At 38.2% G+C, this 25166-nt stretch overlaps 2 long non-coding RNA genes and 1 pseudogene across 3 annotated transcripts in view; 2 read left to right on the forward strand and 1 right to left on the reverse strand.

Moving 5' to 3' along the window:
- The window catches only part of LOC309803326 (ankyrin repeat domain-containing protein 26-like), a 361186-nt pseudogene that overhangs the window by 270168 nt on the left and 65852 nt on the right, over positions 1-25166 (forward strand). The gene's annotated exons all lie outside the window — the stretch shown is intronic.
- Positions 2-24724, forward strand: LOC309803328. Its single transcript, XR_014293926.1, has 3 exons — positions 2-225; positions 2582-2728; positions 24648-24724. It is a non-coding gene; the product is annotated as an uncharacterized lncRNA (long non-coding RNA).
- Positions 17242-18582, reverse strand: LOC309802067. The gene is made up of 3 exons (XR_014293710.1): positions 18122-18582; positions 17956-18029; positions 17242-17309 (listed from the first exon to the last, which is right to left on the reverse strand). It is a non-coding gene; the product is annotated as an uncharacterized lncRNA (long non-coding RNA).

Here is a 25166-nt window from a genome sequence, read left to right on the forward strand (position 1 = left end):
CTTGCGCACAGAGGCACGGAGCGCAGGAGTGCCCAGTGCGCATGTGCGAGGTCCAACCGTCACAAATCTCTGCGATTGTTTGTGGGACGCGCTGGGTTGTTTTCCAACGATGGTGCGAGCTGGCTGGGCGTTTCTGGACATTTGGAAATTTTAGAATCTCCCGTGAGAGAGTCGTCTTCGCATGCGACTGGGGCTAGAGTGGCGTGGAGCTTCAGGATGCAGAAGGTCTCGTCCCCCAGAGAGCTCCCCTAAAAATACTCTGTAAATCTCCTTATCCCTCAGTTTATTCCTTTCCACATCCCTCTGGGCCCCAGGCTTTCTCCATGGAATTTAACAGATGTAACTACAGAAAGCTGTTTTCATGGTTCCAGAGATTGTGGCGACAGGTGTCATCAAGTGCAAACTTAGGAGAAACCAACGCAGTTTCTCCAGGTGAAATGAAGACGCGTTTCCGCGTGCCTCCTGACCCTTCCCTGTGGCCCAGCGTTCCGTCTGCACATTTTCTTCACCTATATTTTAGTTTTTGCTTTTATTTTCCCCTAATTAAGTCTCTAAATTCAAGATTTATTTTGGAGCATGGTGTAACATATGAGAACTTTTTAAAAAATGGTTATCCACTTGTCCCAAACAATCCATCTTTCCTCACCTAGTTTACCCCTTAATCTTACATTTAATTCTCGGATGTTTTTTCTGTTTCTGGGTTTTCCATTCTGGTCTGCTTCTTATAGCGTCAGTAGTGTGTAAAATAGAAATATCTATTACAGGTCCAAGGTTTCCCTCCTTAGTCTTCCTTTTCAGTATTCTCTTGGGAATGTTTACCTCTACATTATTTGAGATGAATTTTTAATCACTATGCCAAGCTAAAGAGAGATCTTAGTGAGATTTTGATTGTAATTAGGTGAAGAGAATTTTAACTGAGAATCAGTCTCTTGTATCAGTGTATCCAGGTACATGTTATGTCTCTCAATTTGTCTTATTTTATGTCCTTCATTAGCCTTTGGTAGCTTTTTTCATTAAGTAAATCCTGTACACTTCTTGATATATCTGTATCTGGGCGCTTTTTTTTCTGTAATGGTATATTATTCTTTCATTATAATTTGTAAACGATTATTGTTTGATATCTGTGTATTCGTTTGACAACAAGAGTGAAGAACTTTTTTAAGCTATAATTTTGTAACAGGAGAAAGAGTTGATAGTTTCTGGCAGTACTTAAGGAAGGCACAAACTGGTTGGTATAGATTGAAGAATATTGAAGAATAGTATGCAGGTGAAAAAAATCAAGTAGAATGCAAACAAGTACTCTGTTTTTTATTGAAGTATAAGATCGTTGCTACAAATTTAAAAAATCAATATAGCTAAATTTCCCTAAAATTCTATTAGCCAAATTTTTCAGTAATTAGCTAACTAATAGGGACATCTAACTTTCGTGTTTCCTCTTAATAGTCTCTTTGCTCCTTTGCTTTATCCACCCAAATCTGTTTCCCACTCCTAAATCTAATCATCATAGTGACCTTATGGAATCTTATCATCTCCATTGTTATGAAACCTCTTATGCTTTATCCTTGTCCCATATCTTTAAAATTTCCCAAACTTTAAATAATCTTTTCCCTTGCTTCCATCTTTCTCTATCTGCAACTTGTGTTTCCATCTTTATTCCATTTCTTAGGAATAAAGCAAAATAGGTTGACTCCATACTCCATACTGGTAGAAACAGGCGACTGTATACAGAAACTCCTTTTAATGTAGTACTTGATCCAGTAATTATACAATTACTGTAATTATACAGTTACAATACAATTAAACCAAACCTGGTATTGTGGGTGAAACAGACAGAAGCAGAAGCAGGCTCACAACAACAGTTAATACAAAACCAGCTATCCCAAAACTCAGCAGGTTCCTATTACATTTGTTGATGATTTCAAGATCAAAATCATGTTAATGATTTTAAGAATTTTGATTAACCAAATTAAAAAGTAACAGATACCACCATTGCACAAGATGCACCAGCAAAATTTGAAAGTTTGGCAGCCATATTTTACAGCAAGACAAATGCGTAGATATTAATTTAGGTACTTATTCTTCAGAGGCCGTTTAATGCCATTTTGTGCTTTGTAGGTTGAATGATTTGACAACAAATTGCTTGGAATTAGTGACTCAGAAGTCAGGTGTCCAGACCTTCAGCAGAAATTGCTGCTGGGGGAATTCCCTGGAGGTCCAGAGGTTAGGACTCCTCGCTTCCACTGCAGCAAGCACGAGTTCCATCCCTGGTTGGGGAACGCGGCACAGCCAAAAAAATAAAAAGAAAGAAAGAAAGAAAGCAATTGTGCCAAAAAACTCTGGAGGGAGGCAGGGTCCCTGTTGAAGTGATAGCTGGTTCCAGGACAGTGTCTTCACTGGTGAAAGAGCAATGAACAAAAACAAAACAAAAAACAAACAAAAAAACATTTCTCAGGTCTATCCAGCTTAGCTGCACCAAATGGTTTTGATGTGTGTGACTGGTTTCAACTCTGATCACCCACAATTTTCTTCCTATGATACCCCAACCAGAGAATAATCTTTTGTCCTCTATTTGACTCCGCAGTACTCCCCAGTGTGACCTATGAGACCAGTAAAGGCTCCCTATTGTGACATCTGAAGAAGACTCTGACACTTGCTGATGCAGCCTGCAATGAGGGTCAAAGACACTACCAGGCTGTAGGGAGATAAGAACCACACACCAGGACTCCAGGTAGGTTGTCAAGATTTGGTTGACTCTAGTGTTTCTGTATAGACCAGAGATACTCAAGGAGTATATGCTAGGCCAACTCTGAACTTCTGTATGTCCTTGTCAAATGCTACCTGGATCCCCAAGCACTTGAAAGCTAAGATTCCCAGATTTCTTTGCAAACAGATGCCCTCTAGAAAGTTGTTGCTTGGGGACTTCCCTGGTGGTCCAGGGGTTAAGATTTCACACTCCCAGTGCCAGGGGCCCAGGTTCGATCCCTGGTCAGGGAACTAGATGCCACATGCTGCAACTAAAAGAGCCCAAGTGCTGCCAACTAAGACCTGGCACAGCCAAATAAATAAATAAATTGTTTTAAAGTAAAGTTGCTTAGAGCTCCCATGCCTATCTAAGACTCAAATAATGCCCTGGTGGTTTCCTGCATATTTATTTAATAATTATTTATTTAATATTTATTTAACATATGTTAATGGAATTAATAATGTCAGAGTAATACCTGTTTTATGATGAAAAACATGTTATGGATGCCTTAACAAATTCAGGTGGATCCAGTGTAATCACAAGGGTCCTTCATATGTGGAAGGAGGAGGCAGGAGTGTCAGAATGATGTGAGAAAGACTCGACAGGTCATTGCTGGCTTTGAAGATGGAAGGGGCCACAAGCCAAGGAATACAGGTGGCCTCTACAAGTCGGAAAAGACAAGAAAACTGGTTGTCCTCTAGAACCTCCAGAAAGGAATGCAGCCTTGATGTTAGCTCAGTGAGAATCATTTCTGACCTCTGACCTCCAGAACTATACTATAAATATGTGTGGTTTTAAGCCACGAAATTTGTGGTAATATGTTAAGTGGCCATAGCAAATTATGGAGGGAGGGAGCTAGGAAGAATGGAAGAAGTGAAGATAGAGGGCAACAAAGAAGACTGGGTAGAGAGAGTCTAAAACTGCAGCACAGTTCTAACAACATTTCTGGCCAGGCCAAAGGGGAATCCTGGAGCCAAAGTCATATGATAAATAAATCCTGCATCTTCCAGGAGTGGGCCTGTATTTTACCCCTATTGTGGGTACAATGACTGGGAGCAGTCGTGGGAAGCATGGGCATAGGACAGACGCAGACGTGGATCCAGAAGGACAGCTGCTGGGGCTGTCAGTCTACTATGTGTCCCAAGTAGGTTCCCCAGTTTGTCCAGGACTGGGGCATTCTTGGGACACAGGACTATCAGTGATAAAACCAAGACAGTCCTGGGAAAACTGGCATGGTTTGTTACCCTGTCCCTAGCAGTGGAGACCTGACCTGAGCATTTTCGTGCCCAACATACCCCTCATCTCTGTGGCCCCCTTAGGATAATTTCTGCTTATCATGGCAGTTTATAGCTGGAAAGAATTTTCACCCTCTTCCTACCTTGGCTACCTAGCCAGAGTAGACACCATCTGTGACTCCTGAGATTCCATAGGCAGGCTGGGGTGTTTGTAACTTTTCTTTGTAACTCTCAAACATTGAAACTCACTAGGAATGCAAGTTAAAATTTCAGCTGTTTTACTTCCATACTTCTCTCCCATAGAATCCAGACTATCCCCTGTGTCCCTGACCGCCCAGCATTGTGAGGATATGGAGCATCAGTTGGCAACGTGCCTACTTTAGCCCTTCCAACGAGGGTCTTTGCTTCCTATGAGGAGAAGGCACTGAGCTTATTTTCTCTTATTCTTCTTATTATTCTCTTATTGGTACTGAGCTTATTTTCTCATGACTACAGTCAGCCAGCAATGCACTTCCATCTACAAGAAAAATGGGTTGGCATCTCTACTTCATAAAGTCTTAAGCCGTTTTTTGCTCCAGAGTCTGTGGCAAACATAGGACCTCTTAGTTTTATAGGGAGTTGGTACCAAGAAAGGTGTAATGGCCATCCCCTTTGTGGCCAAACTTTTTTCACTGGAAACAAATTAAGCACCTCAGTCACCAACCTGGGACCCAAGTGGGTTCTAAGAGGGGAAGGAGGTAGGGCAAAAGCTTAACATCACCCCTCAGAACCTTGCACATGGGGGACCCAGTGTTAGGGGAATGAGGCATAGTTACATCCACTCACTACTAAGGTGTTCCTTCTTTCATATTTATTTTCTTATTTATATTTTCTAACTTTTCAGCAATAAACATATGTTGCTTTTGCATAGACATATAGTGATTTGTTTCTAGTTAAAATAAAATAGCTTTAAATATGTTTAAAGAAAGTTAAGATAAATATTTTCTGTTAGATTATAAAATACATAATTAGTAAATATAAAAATATAATTATTAAATACTAGCCTACAGAAGAATAAGCATATTACTGGAAAACAGTAAGAGGTGAGAATGTATTAACATAAGAGAAACTATACAAATCAATGAGAATGATGTAGATTATTAATAAATGGTTTGGGAAAAATCAATTTGTGATAAGAAGTTAACTACATATCTCAACATATACACCAAAAGAAACTCCAGGTTAGTAAAAATGTTTAGTCTTTTTAATGAAACCACTAAATATTTTAGAAGAAAATATGGATGAGTGGTATTATTTGTAAGTTTTTGAAGATTTTTCAAACAAAAACAATGGAAGTGTCAAAAGAAAATATCAGTACATTTGGCCACATAAAATTTGTGACCAAAAAATTTAGTATAGGGCATTCCCTGGCAGTCCAGTGGTTAGGACTTGGTGCTTTCGCTGCCAGGGCCGGTGCAGCCACACACACACAAAAAGTATAAATGGGGCTTCCCTGGTGGCGCAGTGGTTGAGAGTCCGCCTGCCAATGCAGGGGACACGGGTTCGTGCCCCGGTCCGGGAAGATCCCACATGCCACGGAGCGGCTGGGCCCGTGAGCCATGGCCGCTGAGCCTGTGCGTCTGGAGCCTCTGCTCCGCAATGGGAGAGGCCACAACAGTGAGAGGCCCGCGTACCGCAAAAAAAAAAAAAAAAAAAAGTATAAATGCAAATACAGATAAGGCATTAACATGTATAATTAATAAAATTAATTAATTTTATTAATAAATAATAAAATACTTAATATTAATAATTAATAAAACATTGTTTACAATCAAGGAACTAAATTTTTTCAAAAGATTTTTTATGTGTACCATTTTTAAAGTCTTCACTGAATTTGTTACAATATTGCTTGTTTTATGTTTTGGTTATTTTGGCTGTGAGGCATGAAGGATCTCAGCTCCCCAACCAGGGATCAAACCCACACCCGCTGCATTGGAAGGCGAAGTCTTAACCACTGCACCGCCCGGGAAGTCCCCTAAATTTTTTTTTTAATGATCAAAGGATACAATCAGTTCACAAATTAACCATGGGTACCAGAAGCTTTCTACTCTTACTTGATATGGATAGGGGTTCAACTTCATCATCTTGCTTCAAGACAACATTTGCTCATCAAATGCTGATAATTCTGTGGTAGTTTAATCCACCGAGATCTTGATATTCTCACTACCTTACAGGACATCAAATTTACCCATTATGTGGATGACTTCATGCTGATGGTATTAGGTGCATAGGAAATAGGAGATAGTTTGAAAGTTCTGGTCAAAATTTATTTTCCCACTGTTATGATTTATGTTAACCCTCTTAAAAAAATCAGCATTATCCATTTAAAGAAATATTTCCCCCAGAGTTAAGCACAAATCCTAAACATCACCTTGGCATCACAAGTAATTTACAAAATGTAATGCTAACCATATAATCAGTTTTAACAGTGACCAACAGCAGCTTTGGTGGATAAATGAAATTTGTGATTCGGGGTACTGAGAAGCATAGTAACAGTTCACTTTTAGAAAAGGTGTATTTAAAAAAACAGGTGTATTTTTTATAAAACCCAACCAAGAGAGACATTCTTTTTACCTTATATGTACTCCTTTAGCAACTCTTTCTTCAAATTTTATATGAGAGGATTTGAGATCTTATGACACTAAGAAGAAGCACGAACCTAAGAATCTTAAAATCTAACAAGGATGAAGAAGCATACAGAAAGTGGAACCAGGGTACAAGTATGCACTTGCCCTCCTATCAACTTCCCAAACAGGAAGAAAAAAAAATCACATTAAGGGCCTCCCTGGTGGCGCAGTGGTTGAGAGTCCGCCTGCCGATGCAGGGGATACGGGTTCGTGCCCCGGTCTGGGAGGATCCCATATGCCGCGGAGCGGCTGGGCCCGTGAGCCATGGCCGCTGGGCCTGCGCATCCGGAGCCTGTGCTCCGCAACGGGAGAGGCCACAACAGTGAGAGGCCCGCATACCGCAAAAAGAAAAAAAAAAAAAAATCACATTAAGTTTTGATAAATTTTGAAGTCAGTTTTCTTTGTGCTATAACAGTATAAAACATTATCTTCCAGCAAAATTAAAAATAAAAATTATGAACCTTTTGGCCTAGCAGAGTTAATGCTGACAAGATGCTTCTACTTGGTGGGAGCTATGCTCCCTCCACCAGGAAACATTGTGCATCAGGCTTTGCATAGTGTTTTTTTAAAAATTAATTAATTAATTAATTTAGGCTGCGTTGGGTCTTCATTGCTGCACGCGGGATTTCTCTAGTTGCAGCGAGCGGGAGCTACTATTCCTTGCAGTGCGTGGGCTTCTCACTGCGGTGGCTTCTCTTGTTGCAGAGCACGGGCTCTAGGAGCGTGGGCTTCAGTAGTTGTGGCACGTGGGCTCAGCAGTTGTGGCTTGCAGGCTTTAGAGTGCAGGCTCAGCAGTTGTGGCACACGGGCTTAGTTGCTCCGAGGCATTTGGGATCTTCCAGGACCAGGGATCGAACCCGTGTCCCCTGCATTGGCAGCAGATTCTCAACCTCTGCGCTACCAGGGAAGCCCCAGGCTTTGCATAGTTTGATTCACAAATTTCTTATAATCATTCAGTCATTTGATATTTTGGTTATAGTTGATTTGGGTTTCTTTTTAGATAACGATGCTTATTTCCAAATAATATAAACAGTCTCTCTTTTGTTCTTCCTGGAAATTCTTTAGCAACCATCTTCTCCAATCCTCCATATCTTGTCTCTTCTTTCTCTGTCTTCTCGCAACTCTGTCTCTTTCATCACCTAGTTCAGAACTTCCAGGAGAGTTATACAGACATTCCTAACATCTCAAGTTTACCAACAACTGGTCTTTAACATGCCTCAGGACTGTGAATGGAGGCAACTGGTTGATCAAAGATAAAACACATCTTGTATGAAATCAATCCAGAATACTTAAGGAGTTTCACATGCTGCAGGTCTTAAAGTTATCTTTTTATCCAGTTAACAGATCCTTCTATGTAAAAGATACTGTTAGCCTGGCACTCAGTCCTACCTTGCACATTTTATCTTCCAAAAAAGAAGGCAGATTTTCCTCAGGAAGACATTCCATCTTCTTTATTGTTACAGTCACTGCGATGTTTTCAAAGACGAAAAAACCACTTACTACTCATGTTCTCTATGGCATTATTTAACCATCTATGGAGAATCTGACCCATCTGTTCCAGTGCTCTGCCTGATGGGGGAATTAGGATCAATCTACTGAATGCCTATTATTCTTTCACTCACTGAAGATTTTTTAGCTGTCTACTTATAAAGCACTGCATTTAGTCTTAGAGATACCAGTGTTCAAGACTCCTTCCTAGAACTCAACACCAGGTGGGAAAAGGCAGACACAGAAACAATAAATTAGAGAACAGCTTTTTTCTTCTTCTTCTTCTTTTCTTTTGGCCGCGCCATGTGGCATGCAGGATCTTAGTTCCCAGACCAGGGTTTGAACCTGCGCTCCCTGCATTGAGAGTGTGGAGTCCTAACCACTGGACCACCAGGGAAGTCCCCAATAACAGCTTCTTATGAACATACAAATCAAATGCTATGGAGAAAAACAGTTGGACACGTAGCCTAAATGGAAAAGGGCTATAGAGCAAGACTAAGAAGTCATCAGCATACAGATGATACAAAAATATAGAGAGAAGCTGAAAGGACAAAGGATATATAACCTTAGAGTTTACCAACATAAAATGGAGAGCAAAGAATAAGATCCCACAAAATAATTCCTGAATTTTAACATAATCATAGAAATGTTATCAACAGAATAAAGGGGGAAATAAGAGCTGTAATCAACTAAAAGCAGTTTCTCTTGTCCCCATTTTAACAATAAATAGATCATTCTACTAAATCCCTAGATTAGCTATTTCAATATTAAAAGTATTAAACTGATAATGATTATGGAAATATAACATGACTAAATTGCATAGGAATTTTAAGGGGAAAGAATACTGAACCATAATATAGTACAATAAAATATCATATAAGGGGGAAGAGGAAATAAAATCATATAAAAATACCAAGACATTTATGTTGCTTCCATGATGTTTTGGATATTGCAAATAGTGCTGCTATGAACACCGGGGTGCATGTATCTTTTCGATAAATGTCCACTGACAGGTGAATGGATAAAGAAGATGTAGCATACATATACAATGGAATATTACTCAGCCATAAAAAAGAATGAAATAATGCCATTTGCAGCAGCATGGATGGACCTAGAGATTATATTAAGTGAAGTCAAGTCAGAGAAAGACATCATGATATCACTTATATGTGGAATCTAAAAAAAATGATACAAATGAACTTATTTTATTTACGAAGCAGAAACAGACTCACAAACATAGAAAACAAGTTTATGGTTACCAAAGCGGATAGCAGGGGGGCGGTGGTCGGAGATAAATTAGGAGTTTGGGATTAACATATACATACTACTATATATAAAACAGATAAGGACCTACTGTATAGCACAGGGAACTATACTCAATATCTTGTAATAACCTATAATGGACAGGAATCTGGAAAAGAATATATATAGATATATATGTATAACTGAATCACTTTGCTGTACACTTGAAATACAACACTGTAAATTAACTATACTTCCATAAAAATTTAAAAAAATACCAAGACATTAGAAGCTTTGTTAAAATAGTTACTCACACACATATCCCATACATGATTATGATGGAAATTACACAAATATTTCAATTTTGAAAAATCTTATGAATAGAATTATATCACCCAGAAAAGTGTTCAAACAAAAATCTGTTAATATATGTAACCACTATTTTTGACTCATGGGATATAATTAGAAGGCAACTTCATCTCCCACTACCCTTTTAAATATTCAGAGGTTCTTCTCCCAACCCAGGTTGAAAACCCTTACTCTCAAGTAATAAGAAGTCCAGAGTTGCTTTAACTCACAAAGCACTGAAAAACAATGTCCAGCCCCACATAACATACAGAACTATAAAAATGCCAAGTCAGAGTTAATCAGCTAGGCCATGCTACAGGCAGACCACCTGCAGTAGGGGTGGAAGGCAGGCATGGTCCCCTCCTTTCCTGCCTCATCCCATCCTTCCTCCTTCAGCTGGCTAATCATGGTTTCCCATGCTGCCAGGTTCAAAACTGCAGGGGGCTGTAGAGTTCTTATGTGAGATGGTTTTGAGCAGTCTGGATCTGGCAATTGTTTTAAAGCTGACTCTCTCTCTCAGGGGCATTTCCGTGCCCACAGCTGTTCTCACCTGTAACTCCCTTGACCTAAGTGAATGTAATCCATTCTTTCTTCTTAGCTCTTAAGGAATCCAGAGCCCCTCTTTGGACTATCCTGTTCTGAGGCCTGTTCACGCCTCTAAGTGGCCTTTTGTGCGGTATCCAATGTGGATCCACCACCAGGGCTCATTTTCTCTCTTTCACGCTTGACTAACGTCCTCGATAAGCACTCAAACAGTCTTTGTCAAAGCAAATGCTGAGAGTGCAGAACAGTCTCAACACATTAGCAGTTCTTCTCCTGTCCTGAGCCAAAGTAACCTACGAGTTCCTTCAGATTCCAGGTTCCCTGGGTATGAGTTACATACCTGCTCCCAGAACTGCGGGAGATTAGATTCATATCGAGTTCCCCAAACCAGGTTTTACAACCTCTCTCCCTCTCACCCTCTCTCTTTGGCAGCTCTGTAATTTCTTTTTTCATGAAATACATTCTCAAATTCATAACAGATTAGCTACCCATTATATTCCCATATGAAGCATTGATACATAACTAAATTAAGTTTCTGTTTTAAAAGGTGGGGAGGGGTGTGTGTTGGGGAATCACATTCTTGCCCAAAAGAATAGGGATTCATGTGACAAAATGGGGACAGGGGAGAATCTGCATAGAAATAAAATCCTCAGTTCAAATGTATCAACTCTCCAAATTTTATGTCCACGAATAGGTGTTATTTTTTCAATTCAAAGATCAAATCTACATTCCAACATATTTTATTAAAATATTACATACTTACATTAAGAAAAATGCTTATAACTAGCCAGATTGTAGTAACTCAGTATTTACTTTAAAATGAATATGAACAAAGAATATCTAAAAATAAAACATGTATCAATTACCACAAGTAATCTATTGAATAGGTATAGGTTACTTGTAAAACTCTGGCATTGTGGTAGCTTTCAATGGACAGCTTTAAAAAGTTTACAAGTCCTCTCAAAGTCCATCCTTATTAAACTGATTTGGTTGAAATGTGATTCAGAATAAGCTGGGGAAATATACTTTCGGCATGATGAGGGGAGGAGGTTGACAAATCATCTCCATTTTTTAAAAAGCAGCTGTAAATTTGGATAAACTGTTTAATAAAACAGCCATTTCAGCACTCTGGAAATTAACTGAAGATCTACAACAAACTAAGAAGTGCTTATTCATGAAACCCAGTTAGGGAAAGAACCTGTGAGCCTGTGGGATTACTGTGCTGCCACATCCCGGGCCAGGTCTACGGGTGCAGTAGTTCAACCAGGGCAACAACAGACCCAGGGAACAAGACTTGTTGTCACTGCCAGAGGGGACTCATTTGATATGATGCATTGTAAGTTAACCTGGGAGCTCAGTGGTAAGCAAACAAGGCTCAGTGAGGTTGTAGTCCTGTTTGGGGCAAACAACAGAGTAGCCAGGGATTTCACTGGAAGTTCTAGGAGGTAAGACAGCCATCTGGGTTGGATAAGCACTCTATATACTCCAGATGTACAGGCATGCAAAGCGGAAACTGAAGCTGATTCAGGCCACCCACATACCCATGGTTGCCAAAGCCTGCACATATGCACAAGGGAGAAGCAAAAAAGCCCATCAGAAAGCTCAGACCAGAGCAGACTTGAAAATGACCTGAACACTGTATGTACTTGCCAGCCCACACAGATCCATTGGCAGAGTGGAGGCCTGACTGATGGGGTTTGAACACAACCTCTGTCCAGTCTTTGGCTATATGCTAAGCTATGCAATCCAGCAGCAATGCTTAGGAAGCAAGATTTATTATTTTAAAAAATGAGTAGAGACATCGGTGACTGCACACTGCCGTGGAGACAGATTTCACAAATTTACTGGTGGCAAGTTACTAAATAAAACAAGAACAACCCTCAGGGGAAAAATTCAGAATTAGTAATTGCTACATTATCTGAAATTCAACAAGATTACAAAGCAAAGAAAGAAGAACGTGTACCCTTACTGAGGAAGAAAAGCATTCAATAGGAACTGAGTATCTCCAGATGTTAGAATGAGCAAAGACTTAAAAGCAGCTATTATGAACAGGTTCAAAGAACTAATGGAATTCATGTTTAAAGAATTAATGAGAGCTATGATGAAAATGGTGCAATGCATGAAGAATCTCAGTAAAGAGATACAAGGTATATGAAAGAACCAGATAGAAACTTGGAGCTGAAAAATATAATATCTGAAATGAAAAATTCAGTTGAAAGAAGAAGAAAGAATCAGTGAACTTGAAGCTGAATCAACAGAAAGTATTCAATCTGAAGAGGAGAGGGAGAAAAGCAATGAAAAAAATGAACAAAGCCTCAGAGACCAGATCAACATATGTGAAAGGAGAATCCCAGAAGAAGAGAGAAAGGGCAAATAAATATATTTGAAGAAATAATTGCCAAAAATGTCTCAAATCTGATGAAAAACATTAATCTACAGATCCAAGAGGTTCAACGAATCCCAAGTAGGAAAAACTCAAGGATATCCACACTTATACACATCATAGTCAAACTGTTAAAAGACAAGACTAAGAAAAAATTCTTGAAAGCAGCAAGTGAAAACCTATTGGAAAAGGAGACCAAAATTACCATTAACAGCTGACTTTTCACCAAAAATAATGGAAATCAGAGGCTGTGGGACGACACACTCAAAGTGATTAAAGAATAAACTGTTGGGCTTCCCTGGTGGCGCAGTGGTTGAGAGTCCACCTGCCGATGCAGGAGACGCGGCTTTGTGCCCCGGTCCGGGAAGATTCCACATGCCGCGGAGTGGCTAGACCCGTGAGCCATGGCCGCTAAGCCTGCGCGTCCGGAGCCTGTGCTCCGCAACGGGAGAGGCCCAACAGTGGGAGGCTCGCGTACTGCAAAAAAACAAAACAAACAAAGAAACAAGGCAAAATAAAGACATCCCCAGATAAAGACAGAGGACTTAAGATTATATAAGCCAGTAGTTAATAATTGTATTAAGTTGTTGTAACACGTACAGATGTAACATGGCAACAATAGCACAAAGGAAAGAAAGGGAGATATACTGGAACAAATTTACTGCATTGTGACAGAATTAAACTTGTATTATTTTGAAGGAGCCTGTGATTAAGAGTGATAAATGTGTACTGTCTTCCCTAGAGCAACTGCTAAGACATAACTCACAATAGGAGGAACAGGGAATTTCCTGTTAGTCCAGTGGTTAGAACTCCGTGCTCTCACTGCCAAGGGCCCGGGTTCAATTCCTGTTGGGGAACTAAGATCCCACAAGCCATGCTGTGCAGCCAAAAAAGAAGAAGAGGAACACAGGGATCTCTTTAGATATGAGAAAAACAGAAAACAAATAGCAAATGGCAGATGTAAAAGCCACTACATAAATATTAAATATGAATGAACTAAACACCCTACTCAAACAACAGAGATTTTCACACTGGATTAAAAAAAAACAAGATTGGGCTTCCCTGGTGGCGCAGTGGATGAGAGTCCGCCTGCCGATGCAGGGGACATGGGTTCGTGCCCTGGTCTGGGAAGATCCCACATGCCGCGGCCAGCTGGGCCCGTGGTCCATGGTCGCTGAGCCTGTGCGTCCGGAGCCTGTGCTCCACAATGGGAGAGGCCACAACAGTGAGAGGCCCGTGTACCGCCAAAACAAACAAACAAACAAAAAAACAAGATCCATATGATAAAGGACTTGTCTTTAGAATATATGATCTCTTACAACACAGAAGACAACAACCCAAAGAGGGGAGGGAGGATTTCAACAGACATTTCTCCAAAGACGATATACAAATGACCAAAAGCCTAGCAGAGGATGTTCAAAATCACTAGTCCTAGGGAAATGTAAATTAAATCTACAATGAGATTCTACTTCATACCCACTAGATTGGCTTTGTCAAAAAGACAAGACTATAAGAAACACTGTACAAGATATGGAGAAATGGGAACCTTCATACACTGGTAGTTGGAACATTAAATTATATAGTTACTTTCAAAACAGTTCATCAGGTTCTTAACAAGTTAAACAGAAACTCACCACATCACACAGCAATTTCTAGAAGTCTACCAAGACAAATGAAAACGTGTCCAGGCAAAGACATGTATACTCATATATATATAAACACAGAGAGAAGGGGAGGGAAGGAGGGAGGGAGGGAAGAGAGGGGGAAGGGAGAAAGGAAGCAGGGGCAATAAAAAATGGGCAAATGAAAATAACTGGTATATCTGAATCAAGGGTATATGAGAATTCCTTGTATTATTCTGGTAATGTTTCTCTAAGTTTGAAAGTACATCAAAATTTTAAATTACCCAAATAAAGGGCAAGAATATCATGTAGCAAGCTCCCTCTACCAACCTCAACGAAGACCATATACAGCTTAAAAGTTACTAGAAAACTGTAGGTAATTTTAATAAAATCACTTCAAGAATATAGTATGGTTGTAAAACCACTACAATGTGCTCTAAAATAATTTTTCTACTGAGTTAAATAAAGTCATCTGTAAATTCTGTAACAACACATTCATATTCACAAAATCTGACTGAAAAATAAACACAACTTTCCATTTCTAACACAGCATAATTCAAAAGTTCACTCTGAATGGGACTGGGTTCTTGGTTTTATTTTGGTTTTAACGCAAAGCATAATTACATAGTTATTCATAATTTGAGGTGTGTTACTTGTTTATTTAACAAAATACTGCTGCTCTGAAGTAAACTTCATTTTCAGAGTGATAGTAATGTTAAAAAAAAAGACCATGAAAATGCAAGCTGCATTTTAAAAAGCTTATAATAATCATTTAAATTCCGATTGTATCTGTAGGTTCACAATTCTCTACTCTTAGATTTGTTTTTAAAAAACACTTTATATATGGTCAATCTAGATCATAATTAAGTGCATCTTAATGAAGTTTCCACTGATGTATGTAGAAATATGATTTACCAATAGCCAAATAGCATCATTTCTTTATCAAAGATAAGTGGTACTATCTAGAAATAAAGACAATCCTTCAAGAATTTTATTTTCCTAAGTAAAAATACTTCCCAAGAGCTAAAGGCACAATTTCTATTCACGTCTAGCACTATAACCAACCATAAAATCATTACTTATTTTCAACTTAATAACTGATTGACATTTCTCAAACAAGCTGTTTTCAATCCTGATAGTTCTTTATTTTCTTTAGTAAATTGCTGATTGCAGTAGGTGTCCATCATGAGAATAATCAAAATTAGATAAATGTGACAAAAGACTGACAAAGTGTTTCACACCCTTGAGTGATACCAAGAATGGGAGAAAAGTGTTGCAAAATACGACTACTGCAGTGCTACTATGGTCTTGCAATAAAACCAACAATGCATCAAGAGCTATCATCTCACATCCAATTTCTTCCCCTCAAGAACAATCTGAACCTCTTTGGCATCCAAAGGCTCATAGGTCAATAAAGCTTCTGCTACATTCTTGTGCTCTTTTGCATGAGTCTTCAAGATATGTTTTGCTCACTCATACAAATCCTGAAATACAAAGCAGATATGTAAGAGGCAGAAACCTTAGGAGAAGCACAAACCCTCAATGAGATAAAAAGCCTTTATGCACCCTAAAAAAACTATAAAATCTATTGACTTCTAGTTATGAAAGATAAGTGCATTTAAAAGCTTGGTTCCCTAAAGATAACTCTTTCATACTTTCAAATGTTACATTTTTAACCTCAAAGTCTATCATAGAGATAACTGAGGACTACTTAAACAAAAAGCTACTTAAGAAATAAAATTATACACTGTACTTATCTGCTTTCTAAATAAGGTCTGTGAACACAGAAATCTATTTCTCTTTTCAGTATACGTGCTAAAAGGAAAGGGAGTTTGCTCCTTTTGCCTCTTGAGATTTCACCAATTTACTCAATCTAGAATGGCCAGAAAAGATATAATTTCCATTCTTTTACTTGGTAACACACTCACCTCTCAATACAGTAATACAGTATCATTAGAGGTGATCCCTGACTTCCGTACATTTGATTTTTTTTGCAACCCACCTTGAACTTTTCATTTAAATCCTTCAACTCTCTTTCCAAAGGTGAGTCTGAATTAAGTTTATCAGCTTATGAATAATGGCAGTAATAACAGTTCATTTTTGGCAGTGTCATATTTGCCTGTACAATGTTTCTGCCAATATTTTACTAGCGAATTATATTTTTGTCCTTATAAAATTGGGTGGAATATGTAAAAATGAATTTACCAACACCAAGAAGCACAGGTCATATAAACACAATACAATTACTAGACATTTTGAACATAACCATGTCCAAGTAAAATAATCAAATTAAAGAAAATACATAAAATATTAGAAATATATCAGCTAAAGAAGGACTGAATATTTAAATCACAATGTAAATTGTTCTGGGCTTCCCTAGTGGCACAGTGGTTAAGAATCCGCCTGCCAATGCAGGGGACACGGGTTCAATCCCTGGTCCTGCAAGATCCCACAAGCCGCAAAGCAACTAAGCCCGCGCGCCACAACCACTGAAGCCCCGCACTACAGCCACTGAAGCCCGTGCCCTAGAGCCCATGCTTAGCAACAAGAGAAGCCACCGCAATGAAGAGCAGCCCCTGCTCGCTGCAACCAGAGAAAGCCCACATGTAGCAACAAAGACCCAATGCAGCCAAAAATAAAATAAATAAATTTATTTAAAATATATATATATATACATATATGTGTATATATATATATATGCATATATATATATATGTATATATATATATAACTTGTTCTTAGCCTATGGCCAGAATAAAATAAAGATCCAGTCTATGATCAGGGGTTCCAGTCTATGTCAAAGATCCAGTCTATGACATAGTTAATCACGGCAGCAACGGTGCACCTATTAACTTTATAAAACAGAGGAACTTTAGTTTTTTTGCAAGCACCCAAATATTTAGGCACATTTTGACTAAATAGATAAATAAACATTTAAAAAAAGAACATTACCCTCAGACGGATTCTGGTTTCCTGTTCAATAGTAGATTGTGTTTCTGGACTCAGTTTCCCTGTATCACTGTAGGTCATAACTCCAAGCTAAAATCAATGAAAAGAAAGAAATCCAACAGAAAAACCTCCAACACTAATGTATGTAACAGAGGAAGTACTATCCTATACATAAGAAAATAAATATCATGGGGGCAAGGAAAAAATACAATATAAAAATGCCCTTGAGGGCAAAAAAACTTCATTATTCTTCTGAAAGTATAATACTAAAAAGTGTGAACAAGAGAGAAAATTTTAAATCCTAAGTATCGTTCTGAGTACCTTCTTAGAAAACCTTAGCAGCTATTCTAGTCCAGAAATCCACAATTCACAGAGTACTGGAATTGCTTTATGGAGCCACAGTGATAATGTAAGAATGTGAAGTATGTGGAAAGGGCAAAGTAAGCAAGCTCAACAAGTAGGTCTTCGATGTCATATGAATAAAAAAAGCTAAAGAATTTATATTATCATTTGGTTAATTCATGAAGCAATAACTCTTACTGTTTGAGCAGCTGGAATGGAAAGAGTATGTTACATTTCTCAGAAAATGACATTTAGTTTAGAGTCAGCTTTGTTAAATCCATTTGGAATGAGACAGGGGAAAATCTATCAATTTATAATGAGAATCCTCTCTCACAAAGAGACACTTGGCACATCAACATTTGATACATGAGGAAGGATTAAAATTAGCCATTACCTTTTCACTCATTCCAAATTTGGTGACCATCTGCTTTGCTATTTGGGTTGCATTATCAAAATCACTGGAAGCACCTGAAAATTTGAAATATACATAAAACTCAAGTTAAAAAAAATCTTTAAACCAACAAACACAATTTGAACCAAAGCTATTCTTTACAGCCAACCTGTTGTAATATGATCAGCTCCAAATATAAGTTCCTCTGCCACTCTTCCTCCCATACTGACGTCCATCTGAGCAAGAAGCTGAGCTCTAGTTTCGTTCCGTCGATCATTTTCAGGCAACAGGTACACCCAGACAATTGAAAAAGAAAGAAAAAATTCAGACACAGTTTTGAAACACTCACATTAATAACCTGAATTATCATTTGTCTCTCATGACCTTACTTAATACCATGATGCTGAAAGCTCAGCGGCATTTAATAGAGATGGTCATGGTGATTGATTACCAAACCAGCTATGTATAAAATGAGGAAAGCAAAAGTGCAGTTTATAAATAATAAGTAGTTAATGCTGCAATACAACTGTTTGTCCCTCGTTGCACAAAAATGTTTAAAACATCTATAGGGACGTCCCTGGTGGTGCAGTGGTTAAGAATCTGCCTGCCAATGCAGGGGACACGGTTCGAGCCCTGGTCTGGGAAGATCCCACATGCCGCGGAGCAACTCAGCCTGTGCACCACAACTACTGGGCCCGTGCTCTAGAGCCTGCAAGCCACAACCACTGAGCCCATGTATCACAACTACTGAAGCCCGCACGCCTAGAGCCTGTGCTCTGCAACAAGAGAAGCCACCGCAATGAGAAGCCCACGCACCGCAATGAAGAGCAGCCCCCTCTCGCTTCCACTAGAGAAAGCCCGCGTGCAGCAAAGAAGACCCAACGCAGCCAAAAATAAAATTTAAAACATAAATAAATAAAAATAAACGTCTATAATTAGATATGAAAATGAAACTTGTACTCAATGAGAAAAAACTTAGAAAAACTATTGAACCAGTCACTATGATACATAATTTCTTTCGAGGGGAAAAGAGCAACTACATATTTAAGAATTATACTTTGCTGTCATTCCTGAATTACATTTCATAATGTAAATATATTATCTGAAATATTAAGGATATCCTTTATTAGCAGGTAAATTTCACAAGTATGTCTGATTTCAAGACACTTGAGGAAGCTAAAGAAGAAAGTATCAACACACCTAGGAAGTAGCTGAATTTTCTTTTGAAATGTTTTCATCAGCAATTTCCTACATAAGCTCCTGGGGAGCACTATTTGAAAGAAAAGAAAAACTAAAGATACATGTCCAAGTGTTGGCCCTCGTGGCATGATTGTAGCTTTGTTGATAGGCATAGCATCTTTAGTGTAATATGCAATAATAGCGTGACCAGATTCATGACACGCTGTGATTGTTTTGTTTTTGTTATCAATTTCCACACTTCTTCTACGCTCAGGCCCTAAGAATAAAAATTTACTTAAGTAAAATACTCCATTAAGAAGGTATATTTAAATGAATGAAGCTCCTTTGTCTCAAAGTCATTCTTAGAGTCATATGATTTAATATCATTAATAAATATTTTAAAAGTTTGAAAGTTTAAAAAATGAGTAGATTCCACTCTACAACACATGTAAACCATAATTTGTCAACTGAAAACCAAACTAAAAACTATCATCTTAATCTTTATATCAAAAGGAAAAGCTTTATTCTATTTCTAGAAAACAAACTTCTAATTTAACAGGAATATCATAACTAACCTGTTTTGAAGGCAATTCAAGATTTAAAATAAAAATTAAATTCTGAAAAACAATAAAATTAGGTATTCTTTTATCAGCAATATCAGACAATAGGAAAGACATGGGCACTCATGCCCCCAAAGAGTGTAATATAAGTTATAATACATTTGTTCTGTAACAGGCCAAACTGTGTTGCTCTGTTAGAGTATATATTTGCATGTTTCTATACCTTTCTTTTTTATAAACTTTCTCTCAAAATTAAGAGTTTTTTCTCGGACTTCCCCGGTGGCGCAGTGGTTAAGAATCCGCCTGCCAATGCAGGGGACACGGGTTCGAGCTCTGGTCCAAGAAGACTCCACATGCCGTGGAGCAACTAAGCCCATGCGTCACAGCTACTGAGCCTGAGTTCTAGAGCCCATAAGCCACAACTACTGAAGCCCACGCACCTAGAACCCATGTTCCACAAGAAGAGAAGCCACCACAATGAGAAGCCCATGCACCGCAATGAAGAGTAGCCCCTGCTCGCCGCACTTAGAGAAAGCCCGCATGCAGCAACGAAGACCCAATGCAGCCAATAAATAAATTAATAAAAAATTTAAAAAAAGAGTGAATTACCACCAAACCAAAAATTACCAAGTGGCAATTTAAAAAAAAGAGAATTTTTTCTCTAACATAATGAACAGTATAACATAGGGGAAAAAAAAAGAAAACCTACCCATTAGGATTTTATCTGTGGAAAACTCTAGTTCCGTCATGGTTACCACTTCTTTTCCATCAACAGCTGCCTTTAAAGCAGCTTGGTTCACAAGATTCTCCAACTCTGCTCCAGAAAAGCCAACAGTACCTCGAGCTATGATTTCTGGATCAACAGCTATATGCAGACAGGACACAATATTAAAATTTCAGAAGAGCTAATAAAAAGCTCTTCATAAAGAACTCACATTGCAAAAGAAAAAAGAAGATAGCCATCATGAGCTGTAATTTTACAAAAGCTTACTTCACTAAATTCTAAGGGGAAAAATGCCAAAACTGCTAGTAAACACACCATTAAAATTGTCATTGGGACAAATCACAAAAGTTATTATATTTAAATAACTTTGTGATAAACAGAGAAAGGTAGAGTTGCCAGATAACGATTTACAAACCTTTAATTATGGCCTAACCACAAACTGAAAAAGCACATTCATAGACATTTTGTTTTCAGAATTTCATCTTGAAATAACTTTGGACATAGAAGCCCCCCTTATTATCGGAAACATATTTGGTTTTAAGAATTGATTCAGGTATCTTTGAAAATACTGCAGCTTTAATAGCTGCTTTTATTACTCAGGTAGTTCCATAATATTTCCATGTGTTTTGTTTTATAGTCTGCTTCCCCTCTTTTGGCCCCAAAGTGACTATATCATGAGGTACTATGCTCATAATATACAGGTGCTTTTTATATGATTTTATATTTTACATTCATCTAAAGAAACATTTATACATAGATTTCATCAAGTATTATGTAAGTACTCAAAAGAAAACTTTCTTTAGAATCGGGATTCAAAATGACAGAATCTCTGGACACACGTTCATTGAGAAATGGACTTTATGGACAAACAAGAGGAGAGAAAAATAGACATTTAAAGGAATTTGTCTTTTAAGACATCCTGAGTAAGGACCACAAACAGGGTGGATTGATATATTACCATTTTATGGAGATAATGTCTGTATCGTCGAATTAAGACTTACACTGATCAAACTTTATCTTATTGAGATACCACTTCAAGATTTCTGTTCGACCTTTTACATCTGGCCTGGGAACTGTAACCTGCATGTCAAAACGACCAGGACGTATTAAGGCGCTAAAGGGAGAATACAAAAAGAAAATATAAATTAATAAGCTGACTGTGCTGAAGGTCAAGTTAAACAGGACTGACATCCTAAAGAGAAGATGGAAAGACAATGGCAACCAATATTTATTTTGAACATAAATATTCAGATTAGTTCCTTATAAAACGTGGCTCAAAGAACAGTTTCAATAACCAGAAGGCAGAACAAAGGTTCATATAGATAAATGTGTGTGCATCTAGATAGCATACAGCCCTTCAGAGACAAAGACATGCAAGTCAGCCAGTCAAGGAACAAATAATTCTACAGCAATCTATTATGAGAGCTACACATCCATCTTACTGCTATTAAGTACAAAATGTTAAACTAGAGTCTTAGGCAAGAACCAACTATTAGATCAAATGAAAGTATGAATAACTTCTATATAATAAAACCAATAAAACTTTTAAACTATAGTAAATTTTATTCTAAAAATCCTCTCTACCCCCCACCCAAAAGCTTTGTGACGTTTGAGTTGTGAGCAGATTCTTTTAGCAGCTTTACTGAGATACAATTTTCATATCATAGAATTTGAAGTCGAAAACCCAGTGTTGTTTTTTTTTAACATCATTGTTGGAGTATAATTTGCTTTACAATGTTGTGTTATTTTCTGCTGTATAACAAAGTGAATCAGCTATACATATACATATGTCCCCATATCCCCTCCCTCTTGCATCTCCCTCCCTGCCACCCTCCCTATCCCACCCCTCTAGGTGGTCACAAAGCACCGAGCTGATCTCCCTGTGCTGTGCCGCTGCTTCCCACTAGCTATCTATTTTACGTTTGGTAGTGTAACCCAGTGGTTTTTAATATATTCAGAGTTGCCCAACCATCACCACAATCTAATTTTAGAGAATTTTTACCCCCTCCCTCTCTTCTCCAGCTGAAAGAAACCCCAAATCTACTGGCAGTTATTCCTCATTTTCCCTAACCTCTGGCAACCACTAAATTCCTTTCTGTTGCTATGGATCTGCTTATTCTAGACATTTCATATAAAAGCAATCATATAATATGTGATATTTTGTGATGGGTTTCCTTCACTTAGCACAATATTTTTAAAGTTCATCACTATTCTAGAATATATCACAAAAATTTTAATACTTACTTATCTAATGCCTCTGGGAAGTTTGTGGCTCCTATGATGATAACTCCTTCGTTGGGCTTAAAACTATTATAAAAAAAAAAGGACCTTTTCATTGAAAATTAAAACAGCACACATGTAGAAATGTTCTATGCAAAACAGTTTATCATCAATCTTACTAACAGCAAAGAAAAGGGATTGATCTTTTTAATGCCCAAAATGATAAGGCATCTCTAATTGTGTTCTTAAAATGCCAGTGCACTTCAATAAAAGTGTTAATAATAAATCACCAGGTCATCTGTGGTTACATACCTTCATAATAATTTTTCTAGTTAGGAAGAGATGACCTGACACAAAAAGCTTGAGTCCCCGACTAATTTTTGAAAAACATTTTCAAGTTTACCAATTCAAATTATTTGCTCCTAGACTTCCAGAATGTCTTATATGACTTTAAGAAACAATTTTTTGATCTACAGCAACACTCAAAATAGGGTTTTATATTTCTTTCGTACATCATAGTAGTACTTAAAAATGCCTTATAATTCCATAATCACATAAACATTCTCTTCTACAATTTCAAACTTGTCTTTTCAGATTAATTTTTGAAAAGGAGTGTTCTTGTAGTCTCTTGAGTTGGTGTTTTACAATCAAATCTTTTCATTAAACTTAAAAATACTTTTTGCTATAATATCCAGGAAATGAATATTTGCACATATTCGTGAAAGAGTATATTTTATATCCTTAAACAAATGTTGCAATATATAATCGAAAAATTGAATCTCATAGTTTTCTTCCCCAGTCTTGTTTATATTTTCAAAAGTTCAGAACTCTGCATAGGTTTGCATCATTTAATTATACCAGGTTAGTATATTTTACAGATATTTATCTTAACATCATATGCTTTTCCTGAATAAGTTTATCTATTACTAATCCAAATGCACTTATCCAAATCTTTCTTCTAAGTCCCCTGGGTGCCTCAAATTTGTTATGCCCCAAACTGAAGACATTGTCCCTGATGCTTTCCTCTTTCCTGACTCTTTGTAAGCTACTCTGTCATCTGTCTTCCCCATCCTAGTAGATAACATCACTGAAATACCAAAGCAGGAAAAATCCTGGACTCCATCCCTCCCTGAAATCACCACATCCTGTTGCTCATCAAGTTCAGTATTTTCTACCTGCTTACCATTTTTCATTTCCTATTACTTTCTCACTTATAATTTTGAAATGCTCTTTTCTAGTTTTGCTCCCCTGATGTTCATCTTTACGTTGCTGCCAGAGTGACCTTTCTAAAATATATTTGTGAAGATGTAACACCTCTACTTATGTAGTGGATCCCCATCACATGAAGGAGAAAGTTCATGTTCTAGGAGGACACTTGCTTTTTTTGGTTTGGCTCTGATCCTCCAGTTTTGTCTCTCCATACCATTCCCGGTAACTGTGTTCTAGTTTTCCACGTGACTTGTTATGTTGTTTCATGCCTCGTCCTTTTGCTCAGGCTGCCTTTTCTAGAATCCCCTTCACATCCCCGCTCTACACTGTGTGTGTCTTTTAAGACACAGACCTGTCTTTGCAGCATTTCCTGAGCTACCCAGATACAGCTGACTCCTCTTTCCTGTGTGCCCTTCCTGTACTCTGTTCACATCAGTTGTAGAGCTTTTGAATGATACTTTGCTGTTCTTACTTGTTTTCATGTAGCTCTACTTCTCCTGGAATACAGAGCAGAATCGGTCTTCTATTTATATTTCCAGCTTTTCTCCCAGGATAGTGCCGATGATTTGATAGATCCAGTAAATGTTTGTGGTCTTACTGATTGATTGAATGACCAAATGAATGAATATGATGTTTTCTGGAATGAGGTGTTTGTTTTGTTTTGTTTTTATAGGAAGGAGCAACAAATCCAGAAATTGGAGAAAAAGAAAATGATACTGATATTGAACGTGCTCCATAGGAGCAAACAGATCATAACAATTTGACTTTTTTTTTTTTTTTTTTTTTTTTTTTGCGGTACGCAGGCCTCTCACTGTTATGGCCTCTCCCGTTGCGGAGCACAGGCTCCGGATGCGCAGGCTCAGCGGCCATGGCTCACGGGCCCAGCCGCTCCGCGGCATGTGGGATCTTTCCGGACTGGGGCACAAACCCGTGTCCCCTGCATCAGCAGGCAGACTACCACTGTGCCACCAGGGAAGCCCAATTTGACTTCTTTTGATGGAGCTCAGAAAAATAATAGGAGTGGTAATTTAGTGAATATTTATGAATTTTTTCTATGCTTAAAGGCTAGTCTAAAAACATCTGAAGTGTCTAGATCCAAATATAGTATCCATTTCTTTCTTTTTTTTTTTTTTTTTTTTTTGTGGTACGCGGGCCTCTCACTGCTGTGGCCTCTCCCGTTGTGGAGCACAGGCTCCGGACGCGCAGGCCCAGTGGCCACGGCTCACGGGCCCAGCCGCTCTGCGGCATGTGGGATCTTCCCGTACCAGGGCACGAATCCGTATCCCCTGCATCGGCAGGCGGACCCTCAACCACTGCACCAC

The sequence above is a fragment of the Mesoplodon mirus genome (genome assembly GCF_964341445.2).
Source record: "Mesoplodon mirus genome assembly, chromosome: 4".
Classification (NCBI taxonomy): Eukaryota; Metazoa; Chordata; class Mammalia; order Artiodactyla; family Ziphiidae; genus Mesoplodon; species Mesoplodon mirus.